Here is an 18964-nt window from a genome sequence, read left to right as displayed (position 1 = left end):
TAGTGGTAAGTCTGCAATTGATCAGTTTTGGTTAACCTTTGTTCCTTATTTTTCCCAAGTGTAAAATTAAGATATCTAGACAGGTGGTTCTTAATAATTTTCAGTTCTAAAAGTTATAGTTTGGGTTTAAATTCAACAATGATTGCTTTCCAGCTGAAATGATCACGTGTCAAAATCTCTTTTGTTTCGCAGCTTCCACGTTAGATGCTCCCCAGTGCTCGACAGAGAAGAATATACTTAACCTGTAAGTTTTGCTTTGCATTGCAGATACACCATGCCAAAAAAAAATCTTTAGATAAACTGAATATACATTGTTTTTAAATTACAAGAGGGAATTGGACAATTTTAAGGCTTTGCTGATACTGAATATCAAACAGACATGCAAAAATGCTTGAACTTTGGGCAATGCCTTGCATGCTAACCTATGGAATTCCATGAAGCAAATCAAATCAGATTTTCAGAACTGAAGATTAATTTTTCAGCAGTCAGTAATAGCTCTGTACGGGCGCAGAAATCTGTCTTATCAGAACCAATAGAAAGACTGCAACATTCACTAGTTTGTAGACTGCTTCATATCAAGTCATAGGGAGTAAAATATCTCTATTTTTGTTATTTGTGGAGGAATTTTTATTCCTTTAAATGTTGCCTCTGTTCTACCCATTTGAAATTTATAGTAAGGAATTTAAACACATGTGGTTACTGGTGATATTTATATGCAGAAACCTGAACACACATCACTTTGAGTCTGTCTGAGACTACCACAATCTAGGACTGGAGATCAGCCACAATAGGAGCAAACATAACTGGAGGTCTAATGACTTAATCTTTGCTTAAATTAAGCAAGAAAAAAAAAAAAACTTTAAAGAATACAGGTCTTCGCAGTTACCAATGTATCACACTGAGCAGCAGTCCAAAAAGGAGGATGCACGTTTTTTGGAAATCTGCTTATTTTGACTTGTAAGAGTTAACATCCATCTTTATGGATGAGGATAACAGAAAGACAGCTGACATTCATTTCTGAGGGACTAGAACCTGATTTCATGCAGACTTTTAGCAAAGGGTGTCTTCTGAACAGATCAGAACACAAGCCACCAACAGGAAAAGCTGTGCTTGGAAGGCAAGTGTGACCCGAGTCTAGTCCTTAAGCCTCCGCATGTGGTTTTATTTCAGCGCAACCATTGCTTTACCAGTTTATTCCGGAAGCCACTTTCAAGGAAGTAAGCAAAATGATAAGCGATGTGTTTGACTGCGATTAAGAAACCCACCAGTGATGAGCAGCATGGAGGGTGTTTAGAAAACGAGGTGAGTGAACAGAAAGAAAAGCCCCTTTGAAACTCGACCAAATTTAGGCTGTAGAAGAGAAGGTACCGGGAAGATGTGCTCTTAGTTATTTGGAAACCTGTTGTATGAAAGCAGCGTTCCATCGGTCCTGGAATCCTGAGCAGCACTGTCGCAGAGCAGGTGGCTGCTAAAGAGAGCCAAGAGTAACAACAATAGCGACTCAGAGCTACGGTTACACAGTAAGATTATCTGAGCAACCATGGACACATTCTCTTCTTTGAGCATTCATACCTACAATACACAGACAGGGTGACATTAAGTCCATTTAGAAGTCGTCGTGGAGATTTACATTAACTATGAATGGCAGGTCATTTCTCTTGTGCACACAGTGTGGCTGACGTCTCTCTAGGGATTACTGCAAATGCATTGCTAATCAAAACACCACGTGGAAGATGATGTTCACCAATCAGAGCATCGGTCCAGTGACCTAAGAGAACTTAGCTGCAGCTTATCACCAGAATCCCTGTCTAATTTTATAAATGTTAAATCACTAAATTACACAACAATCTCTATTATATAATCATGATTTTATATAACATTACATTGTTATACTATTTTTTTAAAAAGATTTATTTATTTATTATATATACAGTGTTCTGCCTGCACTCCAGAAGAGGGCACTAGATCCCATTACAGATGGTTGTGAGCCACCATGTGGTTGCTGGAAATTGAACTCAGGATCTCTGGAAGAAGAGCCAGGGCTCTTAACCTCTGAGCCATCTCTCTGGCCCCTGTTACACTATTTTTATGATAATAATAATTAAATTAATCAAATCTCTATCATAATTCTCCGAGGCTGGAGGACAATTTTTTCTGTGCAGGAAACTGGGGCTCAGAAAAGTCACTCCTTTAGGAACTATAGTTTGGCAGAACTGAGGTTTAAATGGGGACATCTGCCTCCAGAAATAAGGTCCTTAGCAGGCTGCTCACACTGTTCAGCACAGCACAGTGAGTGTGAGGCCCATAGTAGGTTCTTCGGGTTGTTGGATATAGCGAATATACAGGCGCATCAATATCTGGTAACTGGGGTAAATCAGAACTTCAGAAAAACCAAGTGTAAGTACACAGTTGTCCTGGTATAAAAGTTCATTATGAAATAGTTACTATCCTTTAGTTTGCCTTTTGTATGGAAACGGACTTTATACTTGTTGAAATTAGCAAGTTTGGGACAAAATCCCCAGAGCTCTGTCCCAGTGGAGTTGAAGTAGCCAAAATGTTGTGTGTCTGGGCACTGTAGAGGAGATCTTTTTAAATGTATATTTTAAAATGCATTCTTTGAGACTTTTATACAAACTATTTGAATTACGTTCATGTTCCAAGCCCTCTTTCCAAGTCCTCCAGACTACCCTTACTGCTACATCTCTGTCTCAGTTTGTTTCCTTTAAAAAAAAAAATCCATGGTGTCTTCCAGTATGTGCATGGGCACAGGGCCATCTGCTGGTACATGTGCCAAGGGCTACATCCTAAAGAAAACCTACTCTTTGTCTTCTAGCAGGCAACAACTGCCAATAACTCCTCTGCAAGGGCTGGGACTTTGTGAGGAGTTTTGACTAGCTTGATTTTGTGCAGGTCTTGTACAGACAACCATAGCCATTGTAACTTCATGTGTACAGTTGCCCAGTCATGTCTAAAAACAGTTTTGCAGAAGTCTTCTTGCAATCTGTGGCTCCTACCTTTCCTCCCTCTTTCCCAATGGACCCTGACTCTTGCAGGCAGAGAATGTTCCTCTCTCTTTAGATGTCTCGTTTAGTCTTCTGAACTTTGGCAGCTGTCAGTCTCTGTATTAATCACCATCCACCACAAATAGAAGCATCAGGGATGCAGGCTGAGGCCTGGACGAGGCTCCAGCTATAGCGATGAGGGTTTAGAAGGCAGTCCAATACTATGTCCATTCAGTAAAATAAATAAAAACAGGTCCTCTCTTAGGGCCTACGGCATACTCAACCATGGGTTCTTGGTGCAGTTTACATTGCCAGGCACCAGTCCTACATGGAGAGAGTAGGCCTGATATCCAATCAGATTTACCCTTGTAACTTCACGCCCCTGTTGCACCAATGGATATACCTTAGCCAGGCTAATGGCTATTGTACACTTAACAATTGTACAGTTTATAGCTGGGTAAAAGTATAGATGAGATGACTTTTCTCCCCCAGCAGCTTTCACAGTACCTTCTGGCCTATGAAATCCAGCCAGTAGGAAAGCAACCTCAGCTGCTTCCTAAAACTCTTAAAGTTTATGAGTTAATAAGAAGCCTTGGTTTATATTTTTGTTTTTGTCTTTCTCTGTTAGTCAGTTAAGAACGTGTGCTATGAATCATGCAAAAACCACTTCTTATTGTAAAATTTTTTTTGTTCGATTAGAGTTCAGGACAGTGTTCCAGACTGGGTGATTTGTCACCTCCAACTCAAAAGGTTTATTTTAGAAGGGTGGATCGAGACAAGCATGGTGGCATAGTCCTATGACTCAGTGCTCAGGAGTCTGGGGCAAGTGAGTTTCAGGCTAGGAAGGACCATCTCATGAAGAGACACTGTCTCAACCATTTAGAGAACATCAATAATAGAAGTTGATATTGAGAAGTAGAGTCTTTAGTAAGACTAAAAGATTTAAAAAATATTAGCAGTTATAATAGTTAAAGATTTTCCTAAAATGGGCAAAACATGCATTTTTTAGAGGCTTTCTTCAGATCTTGTCCAATCTCAATGAATTTAGGCACTAACGAAGAAAGCATTTTAAAATATTGTAGCTAAATCTGTAATTATGACTAATGAAGGGTGGTTCTATTTTTTAGTCCACTTTGAAGTTGTTTTTACTTTTAACTGAAAATAATATTCAATTTTAGATTATCATCCTGTTGTTATAAGGCAACATGGAATGAATATATATAAAACAATGAGGAAAGTTTCTATTACCTTGAGGCCAAATTTTTCATGAAATGAAAGAGTAAAATCACTTAACTTAAAATTAAGATAGGAAAGATAAACTATTACATGGACTCCTTTTCTTTTAAAATAAAATAGCTATGTCTTATGTGCTACCCAAGGATGTAAATTAGAAGCCCTTTACCCAAAAAGCTACCAAGGAAAGTCATCACATCAGACTGAGAGGAAACATATTGAGCACGTACAGGGAATTTTCTTAACTTACTGGCCTCATTTCATTAAAAACCAGATTCTTCTCTTCTCAGATATCTGTGTTTGTGGATGAAATCTGCCATGAGAAGGAGATCTCTGACAAGTATGGACTCTCGGACTGCTGCAGTCAAAGTGGGGAGGGGAGACACCAGTGTCTGCTTGCGCGCAAGAAGACTGCTGTGGCCTCTGTCATGCCCTTCAGCTTTCCAGAACCTGCTGAGAGCTGCAAAGCATACAAAGAAAACAGGGAGACATTCATGAACAGGTAAGGACCATCCACCAGGCAGTCAGTGTTTCTGCAATCTACAAGTGTACTCCAGAGTGTGTAGAAGTGTGTGTCTTTGAGGTCTGTACCAAGAATACCTCGAGGGCTCCTGTTAATACAGGCTGTGAGATGCAGGACAGACCACATGCAGACCCAGCCTCTGATCCTTCAGCCTCTGGAGAGACATTATCTCTTTCCCACCTTTAAAGTCTTGATTTCGCTTCACCCCCAAATGCCATCAGTAGTCAATGAAAGAATGACTTCCAATAGCCAAGTATTTAATTATGTATCTCACTCACTAAACTGATAATTAATATTGTACAGTCAGGTAATGTTGGAACAAATGAGCTTGGCACAAATGGCTGGTTGAATGCTCACAAGCACTGTTGTCACCCTCTCTCCTTCCTTTAAAAATATTTCAGGTTATTTTTGAGACAGGGCCTCATGAAGTCCAAGCTGGTCTTGCACTAAGTATATAGCTCTGCTCCTCCTGTCTCCATCTTCTAAGTGCTTGGTTACAGATATATACATATATATACATATACATATATATATAATGTTCCATATCTATCTATCTATCTATCTATCTATCTATCTATCTATCTATCTATCTATCATCTATCCATCCATCCATCGCATGCATTTATATGTCTATCTAATCTATTTATCTATATATCTATATAGAGGAGGGAGAGGACTTGCTAGGATGGTTACTAAGAAGTCTGGCTTTGTTGGTTCCCCAGGCATGTCTGAGCAGACTTACTGAAAAAGACATTTCGATAAGAATCATAGCATCTTTGCTTGTTTTCATAATAGACTCTGGAACCAAGTATTCGATCTTTTTCTTTTCTCCTGGGGCTGACAGAGAGGAAAACTTTTGACAGCATCTGGAAGAAGCACAGACATTTCTCCTGTAACGGCCTAGTAAAGTAAAAGCCCCGTGCACTCCATTGCTTTTGCTGTTATCAAAATCTTTAAATAAATCCCAGAGTCCACTTCAGAGCAGTTGCAGTCCATCCATTTTTTTTACATGTTTGCAAATCTCCAAGTGTTGTCCATTTCACAGGGTCATCTACGAAGTGTCAAGAAGGTTCCCCTTCCTGTATGCGCCTACCATTCTTTCCTTGGCTGCTCAGTACGACAAAGCAGTCCCAGCTTGCTGCAAAGCTGAAAACGCAGAGGAATGCTTCCAGACAAAGGTGATCTCTTTGTGCAGCTATCTGAACCTAAATGGGGCCTAGCTATGGCTCAGGAAAACAGAGTTAAAAGTGGAAATGTGCCTCAGGTGGAGACTATCATCTTCAGAAGAGTGTAATTCTTTTTCATCCTAATGAACATCCTTTTTTTTTTTTTTAAACTGAGTCTTTTTCATTATCAGTGAAATTTCCTTTATATTTATAGTTATCGTTAGAAACAATACCTATAATGGTAAAGTACAACTTTAGGCCAAAGTAAAAATGTGTATATTTTGTGGCTTCATGAATCAGCATTTACAGAAAGTAGAAGTAATAGCAATCTACATGGAAATGGTGACTAGTAGCTATGAACTGGACAGAACGATGGAACTGTGTATCTTCTGCAGAGTAGGACACTGAAATGCATTCCTACAGCTTCTCATGCAGACATGAGACAGTATTCATACAGAATAAATAACTCCATGGATGATGAGCACACTACAGGTGTAGTGTACACTGCAGACCCTACCAGAGCTAAAGAAGCTGAACGTTGATGGGGTTACTCATGTCAGCAAAGTGGAGCATATTTCAGCTTCTGGCTTTTGTTTGCTTGCTTGTTTTTACTTTTTGAGACAGAGTCTTTTCTTTTTTTGTTTTTTTTTATTTGTTTGTTTTTTCAAGACAGGGTTTCTCTGTGTAGCTTTGGAGCCTGTCCTGGTACCCACTCTGTAGCCCAGGCTGGCCTTGAACTCACAGAGATCCACCTGCCTCTGCCTCTGGAGTGCTGGGATTAAAGGCGTGCACCACCACTGCCTGGCTGAGACAGAGTCTTATATAGCCCCAACTGGGCCCAGATTTCTAAGAAGTGCATGACTTTCCTCAATACCAGACTGTGACACAATCATGTTTTTTAATGGGCAGGTGTCAGTGGGCTTCAGTTTGCCTACAGGCTGGAAAGGCACACTGTCCATATGGTCTCTGTATCAAAATTATAATGTTTGTTTTGAAGTATTTTAAATAAATCTCAGACAAATATACATAAGAATTAATCTAAAAGTCATTAAAAATAATTTGCTTAAATGTCTGGTAATTCTAAGTTAAGAAAAAAAATATTCCATGGACTTTCACATGTTATCTGTACCATTGCTTTTCTAATTCTTAGAAAGAGTACATGGGCTTTTTTTTTTTTTTAACACTTCACTTCTTCTGCATCTAGAGGGCATCAATCGCAAAGGAATTAAGAGAAGGCAGCTTGCTGAATGAGCATGTATGTGCAGTAATAAGGAAATTTGGATCCGAAACCTCCAGGCCATGTAAGTTTAAGCTTCTATGGAGGCAATCAGCTAGGTGCCGTAGAATTGCTGTTATTTTTTCTCAATGTCACTCTTACCAAGCAAAGTCCCTTTGGTGATGGAGACTGTGGTTAGAATCATGAAATCTTAGGATCAGAAGGAACTTATCAGATCACTTGGCCATTTATTACTTACAAAAGCCACACTGGGGTGATGTTTGAGAGAGAATTTTAAGGTTTATACTGTTTGCCTGTTCTAGACATTTTAGTTTCTATCTACAATCAAGCTATACCACCTTGTTAGACCATATTTCCCTAGCTCTTCTACAAAGTAGGCCAACCCTCATGGAGAGGCATCTCAGACTTGTGGCCTAACAAGAAATTCTTCATGTTAACTGTGCTTCCTAATTGGCTCCATTGTGTCAAATGTTGCTTCTCATTAAAATATTCCCTCGAGGCAACAACTTCAGAGCCCAGTGGCAGGTGAAAAGAAAGTTCTAAATGATGTGAGTCATGAGTATTGTGCACAGCTGAGACTCAACGGACATTTTTAGTCATATAGTTAGTTCCAAAGACTGGCTGGGAATTCCTTCTGGAAGAGGCCCGACTTACCCTTCAATTACCTCCCAATTCTGCCAGAAACTTAATGATCAGTTCACGAAGCACTTTAAAAATCTGTCTTAGGAGTAAAATAGAAATGAAGAAACAATTACAGCAATTGCATAATGTATCTATCAGAAAGTAGAGCCATATGCTCCCCAGTTGTCCCCAGACTCCCTCTCATCAGTAGCAATGACTCAAGCATCTACTCAAGGAGCGGGGATATGTGCATGGCTAGTCCTTCCCATGAATGGAATCCCCAGATGCAGGCAGCGTTCATTTATCCTTTCCTTCTGCCTTGATCTGTTGACTTGTCTCCAACATTAAGTATGCTCCACTTCTTTCGTTTCCTTGATTTGGGCATCTGCAGCCTCGCTGGCTTCTCACAACTCTTTATTTCTAAGAAATGAAAAGCAAATGTATTTCTCAAAGAATTTTCCCACCCCTTCTTCATTTATTCTTTTATAAAAAATATGTATTTGTCCCCTTTGAGGCAATCTGGTAGTTAGGCTGGACTTGAACTCCCAATTCTCCTGCCTCACCTTCTGCCTGCTGGAATTATAGACAAGTGGGTCCCAAATATCAGAGTCAGAGGTGAAACAAGCAAGGACACCATTTATCTTGAGTCCCTAGAGAGTCTTTACGAAGCTATGAATTACTTACAAATTATTTGGAGACCCAGCCCATGATCTACAGCTTGGAGAGGTAGGGCTGAAGCTGATGACCTAAGACATCTCAGTTCTTTCCCCTTGGAGGTAACTCAACAGACACTTGATAGACATGAGATTTCATTCTAATACATAAACAAGCTTTTTTTTTCTTTAAATCTTCCTCTCCCAGAACCATTATTAAGCTAAGTCAAAGTTTCCCAGGGCGAATTTTACTGAGATTGAGAAGCTGGTCCTGGATGTGTCCCACATCCATGAGGAGTGCTGTCTAGGAAACGCGCTGGAGTGCCTGCAGGATGGGGTAAGTCTCTCTTTCTATGAGATGATTCTCTTTTCCTTCCTCACATGTCTCACTGTAAATGAAGGCCACCTGCCTTGGCCAGAGCACAGTGTATGGTAACTGTGACCTTGTGAAGTTATAGGCTTTCTAAGGGTAGAATTTAAGCTATGTTCTTGATCTCAGCTTTCACTTCAGGCCTTAGCAATCCTGCCCCTGTTTGTGAGACTAAGGTACATTTGTTTCTTTATTTGACTGAAGTACAGTGAGTATCTTCTACCACCCAGCTAGCCGCTGGTTCACCATGAGAGGCACTAGGAAAACATAAACTGACATCAAGGAATGTATAGTTTAATCAGAGAGATAAGACAATGGCCTTCATGGAGTTATAGACTGTCTTGTTCACTGATATGTCTACAGGACAATGCCTGTCACATCAAGAGAGTCTGTCATAGTTTGATGACAGATTTATAAGTAAAAATAACCAATAAACTGTTGCACAAGGGAAAAATGTCCATTCATGGCAAGCAGAGGTGTGAATAAAGGGATTAAAAAGAACTAAAACCCCAAACTCCTAGCAATAGAATTATATAGAAGTGGTCATGTACATGGCATGGCAATTTTGGGCCAATCCTGGGCTTTCTAGACATGGAACAAGAAGTCTACATACAACAAATCACTTCCCCTCTCATCCCTGTGACACCAAGGAGACTTAAAAAAAATCACTGTTGTTAGAGGCTCAAGTGACTTGAAAACTGGGGCAGGAAAGACTCCTTTCAGTACACTCCTGTGGTGCTTTTGTAGGGGTAGTCAGGGAAGTCAGCAGGTGGCAGGGTTGCCAGGGACAGAGCTGGACAACAGGCACCCCTGTCGTGAGGATAAACCAGGAAGCATAGGTTTGAGTATTTATTTGCTCATCACACTAAGAATTCATCGGTCAGTTAGGAATACCAGCAAAAGAAGCATTTTGCTTTTCTTTTGATGACAGCTTTCTTGGTTTGTAAGTAACAATTTTATTGATTTTCATAGACGGTTAAAAAAATTACCTTTTAACTTTTGGAGCTTGTAGTTACTTTTTTATTGAGAGTAGAAAAATAATTTCAGTATTTTAAGGAAGGCTTTAACAACTGAATATTAGGTTTCAACCATCACAGCTGATAATGCCCTGAGCAGAGAGACAAAGTTTTCTCTCCAGGATTTTTCACCGCGGGTTTGTTGTCTAGAGACTGCCCTCTGGAGGGCAGAGTGGGTCACTGCATATCTTTTTGATCAAGATGGAGGGGAGAGCTGGCAAGGTCAGAATGCCCGCTGCGAATATTGTCCATTGGAAAATTTCAATACCAATAAAAAGATGCTGTGTGGTTTTGAGCAGCATATTTCCTTCATTTCTTGAAGATTTTTATTAAATAGAAAGAAGGACTTACAGGAAAGAGGTCTTGAACAATTCGGAAAGCAATGAGGAAAAGCAAGGTGAGCAAAAATAAAAGGGAAGAGAGAGAGAGGAGTTAAAAAACAGAAAGAGAGATGAAGCAAAATGCCTGTATTGGCTCTTGATTTTTCTCTTCACCTTTCCATTGATATCTTCTTCACTTCCTTTTTAAGCTTTAAGTTCCTACCTTAAAAAGGATAAATCTTTGAGATTTATATTTTGTTATACCCACTACAGGAAAAGGTCATGTCGTATATATGTTCTCAAAAAGATATTCTGTCAAGCAAAATAGCAGAATGCTGCAAATTACTACACTGGAACTTGGCTATTGCATAATTAATGCAGAAAACGATGACAGACCTGAAGGTTTATCTCCAAATCTAAATGGGTTTTTGGGAGATAGAAATTTTGGCCAATTTTCTTCAGAGGAAAAATCATGTTCATGGCAAGGTAACATGCTCTGTAAATCTATGTTCACAATGATAAAGACCATCATGTGATTGGAAGCTTTGTTTTGTTGGCATGGGGAGTGGTGGCTATAGTTTTTGAGCTCAGTTGAGGCTGTCTGTCTTGATGCTGTGATGCTAAGGAGCTGCAAGCAGGGAACCAGTAACTAGGGGATGAGATCTGTGGTAGTGATGAGACTTCCACAATAATCAATAATCACTATTAATTGGCTTGCTTATGAATCTAAATTTTGTTTTGTATTTTCTCTGAAATAAGGAATGCCATCCTAGTTACATATCTCGCTCATATGATAGCCACCATACATTTCAAAGATAATATAGATATTAAGGAAGGCTTAGGCTGCAAGTTGGCACAGTGGGGAAAAGTACTTGCCAACAAGCTGACTCTGAGTTCAAACAGGGAAAGTGATTGAACAATTTCCAAAAGTGCTCCTGGATAACACATGCATGCTACGGCATATGATGCCTAGTAATTTAATAATAAATAAAACAAGAAGGGCCAAGATGATAAGACTCTCTTGCTATACATGTTTTTAAAAACCATTCCCCTAAATGTAACTCAACAGCTAGAGACAGATGGGCAGTCATTGAAACAGATTGAATTTAATTTTTAAGCCAATGGAAAACAATTAGAGCATTTTCACATGGTAGTTTTTTTGTAGTAGAATCAATAGGTATGTATTCATTCTATTTGCCAACAGTCAAGTTAATACCTTTTCCTTTACTGTATGTACCTGTGGATGTTGTTAGAAGAGGGATTTGTGCAGCTCTAGGATATAATATTTAATGATTTCCGAGGACCTTTTTATCAATTCGAGAGATTCTAACGCAGCAGTGAAAACAATGGTTCAATTTTCTCCCAGTATTTCCCGAAGACAGAGCTTCGCTTCGTTGCCTAAAAATCAGAAAATTCACATATCATTTGTACTGCTAAATAAAATTATATAAACCAAAAAACAACAAAAAAAAGACTAGATTCAGGAGACACAGCTAGAGATTTTATTGGTGGTATAAGTAAGCACTACCAATATCTATAACCATGGAACAAATATTAAAAGAGCAATCTTCACACACTTAAAGAAAGCTAGTAGTGTGCTTCATAGAGACAGGCTTTGGCAAAGAATGTTTGCAGTGGAAATTGTCTCAGCTAAGAATGGTCTCCACACACCTTTGCACTTCCTTTCCTCACGCCTCTGCTGCTGTATCACTTACCCAAAGGAGCTGTGCTTGACCACAAGCCCAATTAGTGACTACCCTCATTGGGCCCACCTCTCTTCTTCCTCATCTTTCTTTATTTCTCTCCATTGATTTGTCACTACCAAAAGATACATGACCCATTTTAAACTTGCTTCTGCTCCTTATAACAAATGCTTCGAGGAGGAAAGAGATTTTCTGCTACATGGCATTATCCTTCACTGTTTAGAGCAATTTTAGCATCCAGTACTCTCTGGAAAATATATCTGTTGGTTAAATGATTATAAACCTCATCGCTAAAAAAAGCAACATAAAATATGAAGGAAAATAAAACAGCATTATTTGTATCATTCTCTCTTTAATTAAAAATAATTTCACATACATGCATACATAGTTTAGAACTAGGTTCCACATATGAGAGAAAATATGTAGAGTTTGTCTGAAACCAGCTTATTCACTTAACTTAATGATTTCCAGTTCCATCTATTTTTCTGGCAGATGTCATGCTTCCATGAAAGGATTTTTACAGAGTAATTTAAGGGACTATACATATAGCCTGCATTAAGAGTTTTGCTGTTCATAGAGTTTAAAATTATGTTCGTTTTTTTTCTGCTTCACTTGCTATTTGATTTTTAATGCCCTTGCTCTGACTATTACATAGGAATGGTTAGGGAATTAATGGTGTAATTTGGTCTTAGTTTCAACAACATGATATTTTTTCCTACATATTCCAGCTTTCTTTATGAATATTCAAGAAGAAATCCCAATGCTGTCTCTGTCATTCTAAGAATTGCTAAAACCTACCAGGAGATGTTGGAGAAATGTTCCCAGCCTGAAAGCTCACTTGCATGCCAGGACAATGTGGTAGGCTGCTCTGGAATTTGGGGCATAATCTGTAAAACTGCATTGATAAAGAAGCATTGTAAATACTGTTTGTGGGCCAGAGGGATGGTTCAGCAGGTAAAGGTACCCGTATCATGAGCCTGGGGACCTGAGTTGAAGGGGACCATGTGAAGGGAGAAGGAAAAGAAACCTGCTCTACAATGTTTGAGAGGCTTCCACACATGTCCTTTGAAAAGCATGTTCCTCACAAAATAATAAAATAGATTATTTTTATTAAAATGAAAAGTAACTATTTATTAACTAGTAATTAGCTAATTATATGTATAAACTAGTAACCTAACTATTAATTATTCCACCCCTAACCAATGGCTTATATAAGAAATAAAAATGTTGGTCAAATGCTCTATGGTGAATAGAATAGAGAGAATATTCATTTTTTGACAGTTTTGGGAAAGGCAAAATCTTACACAGAAATTTCAGCTCTCTATCTGGTGGTTGTGTTCTCAAGAGTTCATTTGTTTTAATTTTCAAAGGTCACACTCTATCATCTTTAATGTTTTATAAAGGCTTCCAAGATGGGTTTTGTAATGGAATAAGCTACTGGCATAAAGAAAATTGTGTGTCTGGGAGGAAGAAAAATGCATGTAATAATATCTGTACTTTTAGGAAGAAGAACTGCAAAAACACGTCGAGGAGAGCCAAGCCCTGGCGAAGCAGAGCTGTGCTCTCTACCAGAAGCTGGGGGCCTACTACTTACAAAAGGAGTACGTTGTTGTTGTTGTTGTTGTTGTTGTTGTGTGTTCAGTGATGTCACACTTTTAATAGGTGAGGGAAACATAAATTTAAATTCCTAAGCCGCTCCTGCTCTCACTTCCATCCCCAGTTTGACAGAAGTCAGTATAAAACTGATTACATGATTCCTCCAGGTCGGTGTCCCCCTTAGGGATCCACAAGAGCACCTGTGGAATCTGATCTATTGAACTGGCTGCAGGTTCCCCACACCCTGCAGCTTTTTGCAGGAGAGGAGTCAATTTTGCTCACAGCCTGTCAAGGTTCCAACACCCAATGGTCACAGTCGAAATCAAGGAAGTGCTGATGCTGGGAAGATAGCCCGCTGCTGCGGCGTCTGCATCCCATAGTGATACGCGGGGAAGACGAGAGCATGTGGAGTGATGTCAGAATAAAAACTTCTCAACTGCTGAGCCATATGCTCATGTCTCCTGACACCAAAAGTAGGCCCTCGAGAAGGAGTAAAAACTCATGCACGGTAAAAATGCTTCTTTCAGGTTCCTCATTACTTACACAAGGAAAGTCCTCAGATGACGTCAGCAGAGCTGATAGACCTCACCGGGGAAGATGGTGGGCATTGCATCCACATGCTGCCAGCTCAGCGAGGATAAATGGTCTGCCTGTGGTGAGGGGAGCGGTGAGTATCCTCTCTCTCTCTCGTTTCTGCTGTTTGACTTGAAGCTGTTCCCTATTTCCATCCTAGGAGAAATAGTGGAGATGGCGTTTGCTTCGTTTGCTCAGTGAGTTCAAATGGAGGGGTTTGTGGGAGTGCTGTCTCTCGTGGTTTGCCTTGATCCAGGCTTGCTGCCTTCTAGAACGCCTGGTAGAAGTGTAGCCAATTTGTTCAACAATATATAAGCAAGCTTTATGTATAGGAAGGATAATAGCCAATATGTTATTCAACTTATTCATAATCTAAATTCTTACTTTAATATTTGAAAAGCAAAGCTTTACTTACAATATATTGCACTTCGTTATCTTATTTTAGCCATACTTAAGGATCTGCCTTTGCAGGCAGTCTTAACATTATAGCGCTATTTTGGGGCAGTTTTGTTCCCAAGGTAAAGTACAGGAGTAAGATCCATGTTCTGCATAGTAAGCTCCTTCATTTTCATGTCACATTGCAAGGAGACTTCTGCCAGTAAGCTTGCTGTTTGCATTGATACTTAAGAATAGAAATTGTACCATTTTTCTAGGGTGACTGTCTTAGATTAGATAATCTGAATGACTCACGTAGATTTAGCCTGAGAATAGTAAGCACACAAACATGCTAAAATAATTAAAATTTATAACTAGATATTTAAGAGCTATCTTTGAAGTATGTGAGATTGAAGAATATATTAAAGCCTTAAATACACATTTATACAACCATTTATTTTCTATGAGTGTGTGTGTGTGTGTGTGTGTGTGTGTGTGTATGTAATAAAAATTGCAAAGGTTAGATTTGTTCTATTCTGACCTTCAGAAAGGGATTCTCTGCATCAAAACCCAAACTCCAGAGTTGAAGAGATAGCTTGGACAGTTAAAGTGTGTACTGCTTGGGGGTGTGCACTCCTTTAATCCCAGATTCGGGAGGCAGAGGCAGGCAGAGCTCTGAGTTCAAGGCCAGCCTGGTCTACAGAGTGAGTTCTAGGACAGCCAGGGTTGTACAGTGAGATTTCAAAAAAAAAAAAAAAAGTTTGGTTCTCAGCACCTGCTGAAAATGACTCTCAAACACCCTTTACTCCAGATCCAGGAGATTTGATGCCTCTGTCTTCCCACAGACACCCCCCCACCCATGTACACATGCCTAAAAATAAAACAAACGTTTAAAGAAAAGCAAAACTTAACCAGATACACATAGAAAACAACCGATTGATTTGTACACATCAAGATAGAGATATTTTTCCTTTTTTAAAAGTCTGTGTGCAACTAGAAGCATATTTCAGCCAGCTAAAGGGCTTCATCAATGTCACAATGTGTTAAAAATCTGTCACTCCATATTGTTTCATCCAAGCAAATGGGCAAACATTCAAGTCCACAACATGCTGTTAGTATGGCAACAATAATACATAGCAAGTTTTCGTGTAATATTAGTGATAAGTTCTTGGACACTGGGTGTCACTACATGAGATTTCAGGAATTGTGAACCAACTCGGTGGCTAATTTCATTTCCCTGCTTTCTTCCTTTTCATTCTCCTAACCAGGCTGACCTTTTCATTGGACACTTGTGTATACGACATGAAGCAAACCTTTGAACCCTGGCATTGGCCACTGCTGCAACTCTTCATATTCCAACAGGAGGCCATGCATCACCAGCTTGGTGATAGATGAAAGCTATGTCCCTCCGCCATTTTCTGATGACAAATTCACCTTGACCAAGGATCTGTGCCAAGCTCAGGGCATAGCTCTGCAAACCATGAAACAAGAGTAAGACATTGTTATGCTCTACCTGGAGAGACCAGTGCTAGAGGGGGGAGCCGAGACTCCTGCTTTACATTTCTATGACTCATAGGTTCCCTAGAACATAACTATCCTTGAAGCACTGAAGTATCTCATTGAAATTAGTTCTGTTTCAGTTTTCATACAGCTTTGTAGGGGAAGTTGGTTTGGGAAAAATCCACTAAGGCAGACAATTTTCCCTTTATAAAAAATTATCTCTGTCCTAACAGCTGTGATATATTTTGGGTAGAAGGAAAATGGGATGATCTATTTTGAAAAATTAGGAGAGATCTTTGTAGTGAGTCTGGGTACTTCCATTCCAATTAGAGGACATGTGTGACTGCATTTATAAGCAGGATAATTATATCTGACTAAACCATATTGTTAAAATAAAAGGGGATAAATACACATTTTATTGATGACAAGTGACATTCTGTAATGGTGATCGGGATGAAGCTAGTGGAACTTACATTCTTCAAATACCCATGCATTTTAATTTAAATTTAATACTCACTGGCTTTGCACAGGGCCTTCCTTCCTTGGGAGACCCATTCTTCTATTTTTCTTCACTTCAGTCAGCAGAGAATAATAAGAATGAGGCTTTTTCTCCCAAGCCTTCCCTATTGCCCTGCCAGCTTTAAGTCCACCATATAATCACTGCTAAGTGAGTAGTGTAGGCGGCCAGTGATCCTTGGGTTAAGGTATGACAGCGGCAGGTGTCAGCATCTAGACATCTGGGCTTGTGTGCATGGATAAACCACACTACAGAAGAGGGAATAAGGATAACGTAGGCAAGCCAGACAGAGACCGCACAGTTACTCCATAAAAGCATGTTGAATCCAGACATGGTGTTTCATCTGTAACTTGCACCAGGGCAGGCCAGCTTGGCATGTTTCCAGCCTCAGTCTTTCTGATCTAAACTGGAGGGCTAAGCCTGGCAATGAGTGGAAGGAGTATTGGCTAAGGGTGGGGACTGCCAGGGCTCTGAAAACGTTCTACCAAAAGCATTTTGGGAAAGCGCCATTGCATGACAGGCGTCCCTGTGTTTCCTTCTGTTTTCAACCACAGGCTTCTCGTTAACCTTGTGAAGCAAAAGCCTCGCATGACGGAGGAGCAACACGAGGCTGTCACTGCCGATTTCTCCAGCTTTTTGGAGAAGTGCTGCCAAAGCCAGCAGCAGGAAGTCTGTTTCGCAGAAGAGGTGCGTTCGAAACATTTTATTCCCCAAAGTCTTGGCATGGAGCATCCTGCAGTAAAGAATGGAAATAATATCCTGCAAATCTACAACTTGAAATAATGACAGATTTAAATTTTCTTTGGATATTTCTTGAGGTTCAAAAAATAATAACATTTTCCTCAGTATCAGGGAGAATTGAAAATTTAAACTACATTAAGAGAATCAGTAATTTTGATTTATTTCCTAATGGAGAGAATGATTAAATGTATATAAATAATTGATGACAATGTAGACTTTTCTGAGCTAAAGTTAATCAGTTTTCAGGAACTGAATTAAAAGAGTTCACTAGTTAGTGTACTAATTACATAACCAAGGTCTTAGGAGACTATTTTTAGGATATCCACTTGGACTCACTTAGGAGCACATTTTTGTACACCCACGGTAGAAACAAGGATTGCCTGAGTTGACTGTATGACTGTCACCATCCCTCGTCCTCTATCTGAGCATTTTTATGTGTTCTTGACTTTCAGGGTCCAAAGTTGATTTCAAGAACTCGTGCTGCTTTGGGAGTTTGAATTCCTCCAGGTAACAAAATTTTCAGCCCCAGGCTAAATCATGATGTTGATGAAGATTCTAAGAAATACCATGAAATTTAAAATGAGTATAATTTAATAAAAACAGGTTTAGTTTTAAAAATACTGAAACAAGGGGGGCTGGAAAGACGGCTCAGCAGTTTAAGAGCACTGGCTGCTCTTCCAGAGGTCCTGAGTTCAATTCTCTCAGTTACTACATGGTGGTTCACAACCATGCCCTCTTCTGGCATAACGTTGTAATTGCAGATAGAGTATCCAAAGTCTAAATAAATAAATAAATAAATAAATAAATAAATAAATAAATAAATAAATAATAAATAAATGTAAGAAAAATACTGAAACAAAAGTTTGGGAGACTTCAAAGGCTTCAGAAGTTCAATCAACAGGCCTTCCTATGTTCCTATTAACAAAACATTTTTACCTTCTCTACCTACTCAATTAATAATATATAAACTATTTTTTTTTCCAGAGGGAAGAGAGGACAAAATGAGTTGACACTTTGGCGAGAGCTTTTTGGTTTAATTGTAACTGACAATACTTTAATGACATGGTCAAGACTTCCATGTGATATTTCTCTACCTCAGAAATAAAGACTTCCCAACTAGTTTTCTTTTCCTTGTCTGCTTATTTATGAAAACATAATTTTTTAGAGAGTTCACATGTCATTGGCTAAAACAGATTCTGTTAAAATTCAAGTAGTGGTCATTGTGGGAGATGAAAGCCACCACAATGGATCTATCACACTAGAAGTTGATGCTTTGATGACCGAGAAAACATTCTCAAAACAAGCACTGCTAGGTGTTGCCTGGTCCCGTTGCTCTCATATGACCTCTTAAGTGTACTAGTGAAGAATAAAACAGACAAATGAGAAATTATGTTATTATTTTTCATAGGATACATGAAAATTCAACATGTGTTTTTCTTAATCTTGTTTACTTCTCTATTCATAAACACTTAAAAACATGTCCACTGGGCTGCAGTTGCTTTGATCAAAGGTGTTTATTTATCTTTTCTTTTCGGAGTGAGCACTCTCTGACTGGCAGGCCCTGTTCTAGGAACAGTCACTCTATGGTCACTGACTCCTTAGTCACTGGTTGCTTTGGTAGAGAGTAAGAGAGACAATAAAAAGGCAGTGGCACTAAGTTGTGACCTTAAGGAGGTGATAGAAATTGCTGAGAGAACCACAGTTTGGTGAGATCAGTTCGATAGAGGAAATTGGCACAATCATTGATAAAAAACTCTGGGAAGAAAGAGGGTGTTTTTGCAGTTCCAGCCCAAGGATAGGGCTTTCCACAAAAGAGAA

The 18964-nt window shown here is 39.2% G+C and overlaps 1 pseudogene; it reads left to right on the top strand.

Annotated features, from left to right (window-relative positions):
- Nucleotides 1–1236: 1236 nt before the first annotated feature.
- LOC114689546 lies at nucleotides 1237–18267 on the top strand (annotated as a pseudogene).
- Nucleotides 18268–18964: the final 697 nt, after the last annotated feature.

The sequence above is a fragment of the Peromyscus leucopus genome, unplaced genomic scaffold (genome assembly GCF_004664715.2).
Source record: "Peromyscus leucopus breed LL Stock unplaced genomic scaffold, UCI_PerLeu_2.1 scaffold_31, whole genome shotgun sequence".
Taxonomy (NCBI): domain Eukaryota; kingdom Metazoa; phylum Chordata; class Mammalia; order Rodentia; family Cricetidae; genus Peromyscus; species Peromyscus leucopus.
The sequence above is the reverse complement of the archived record's forward strand: the minus strand, read 5'-3'. Positions and strand labels throughout refer to the sequence as shown.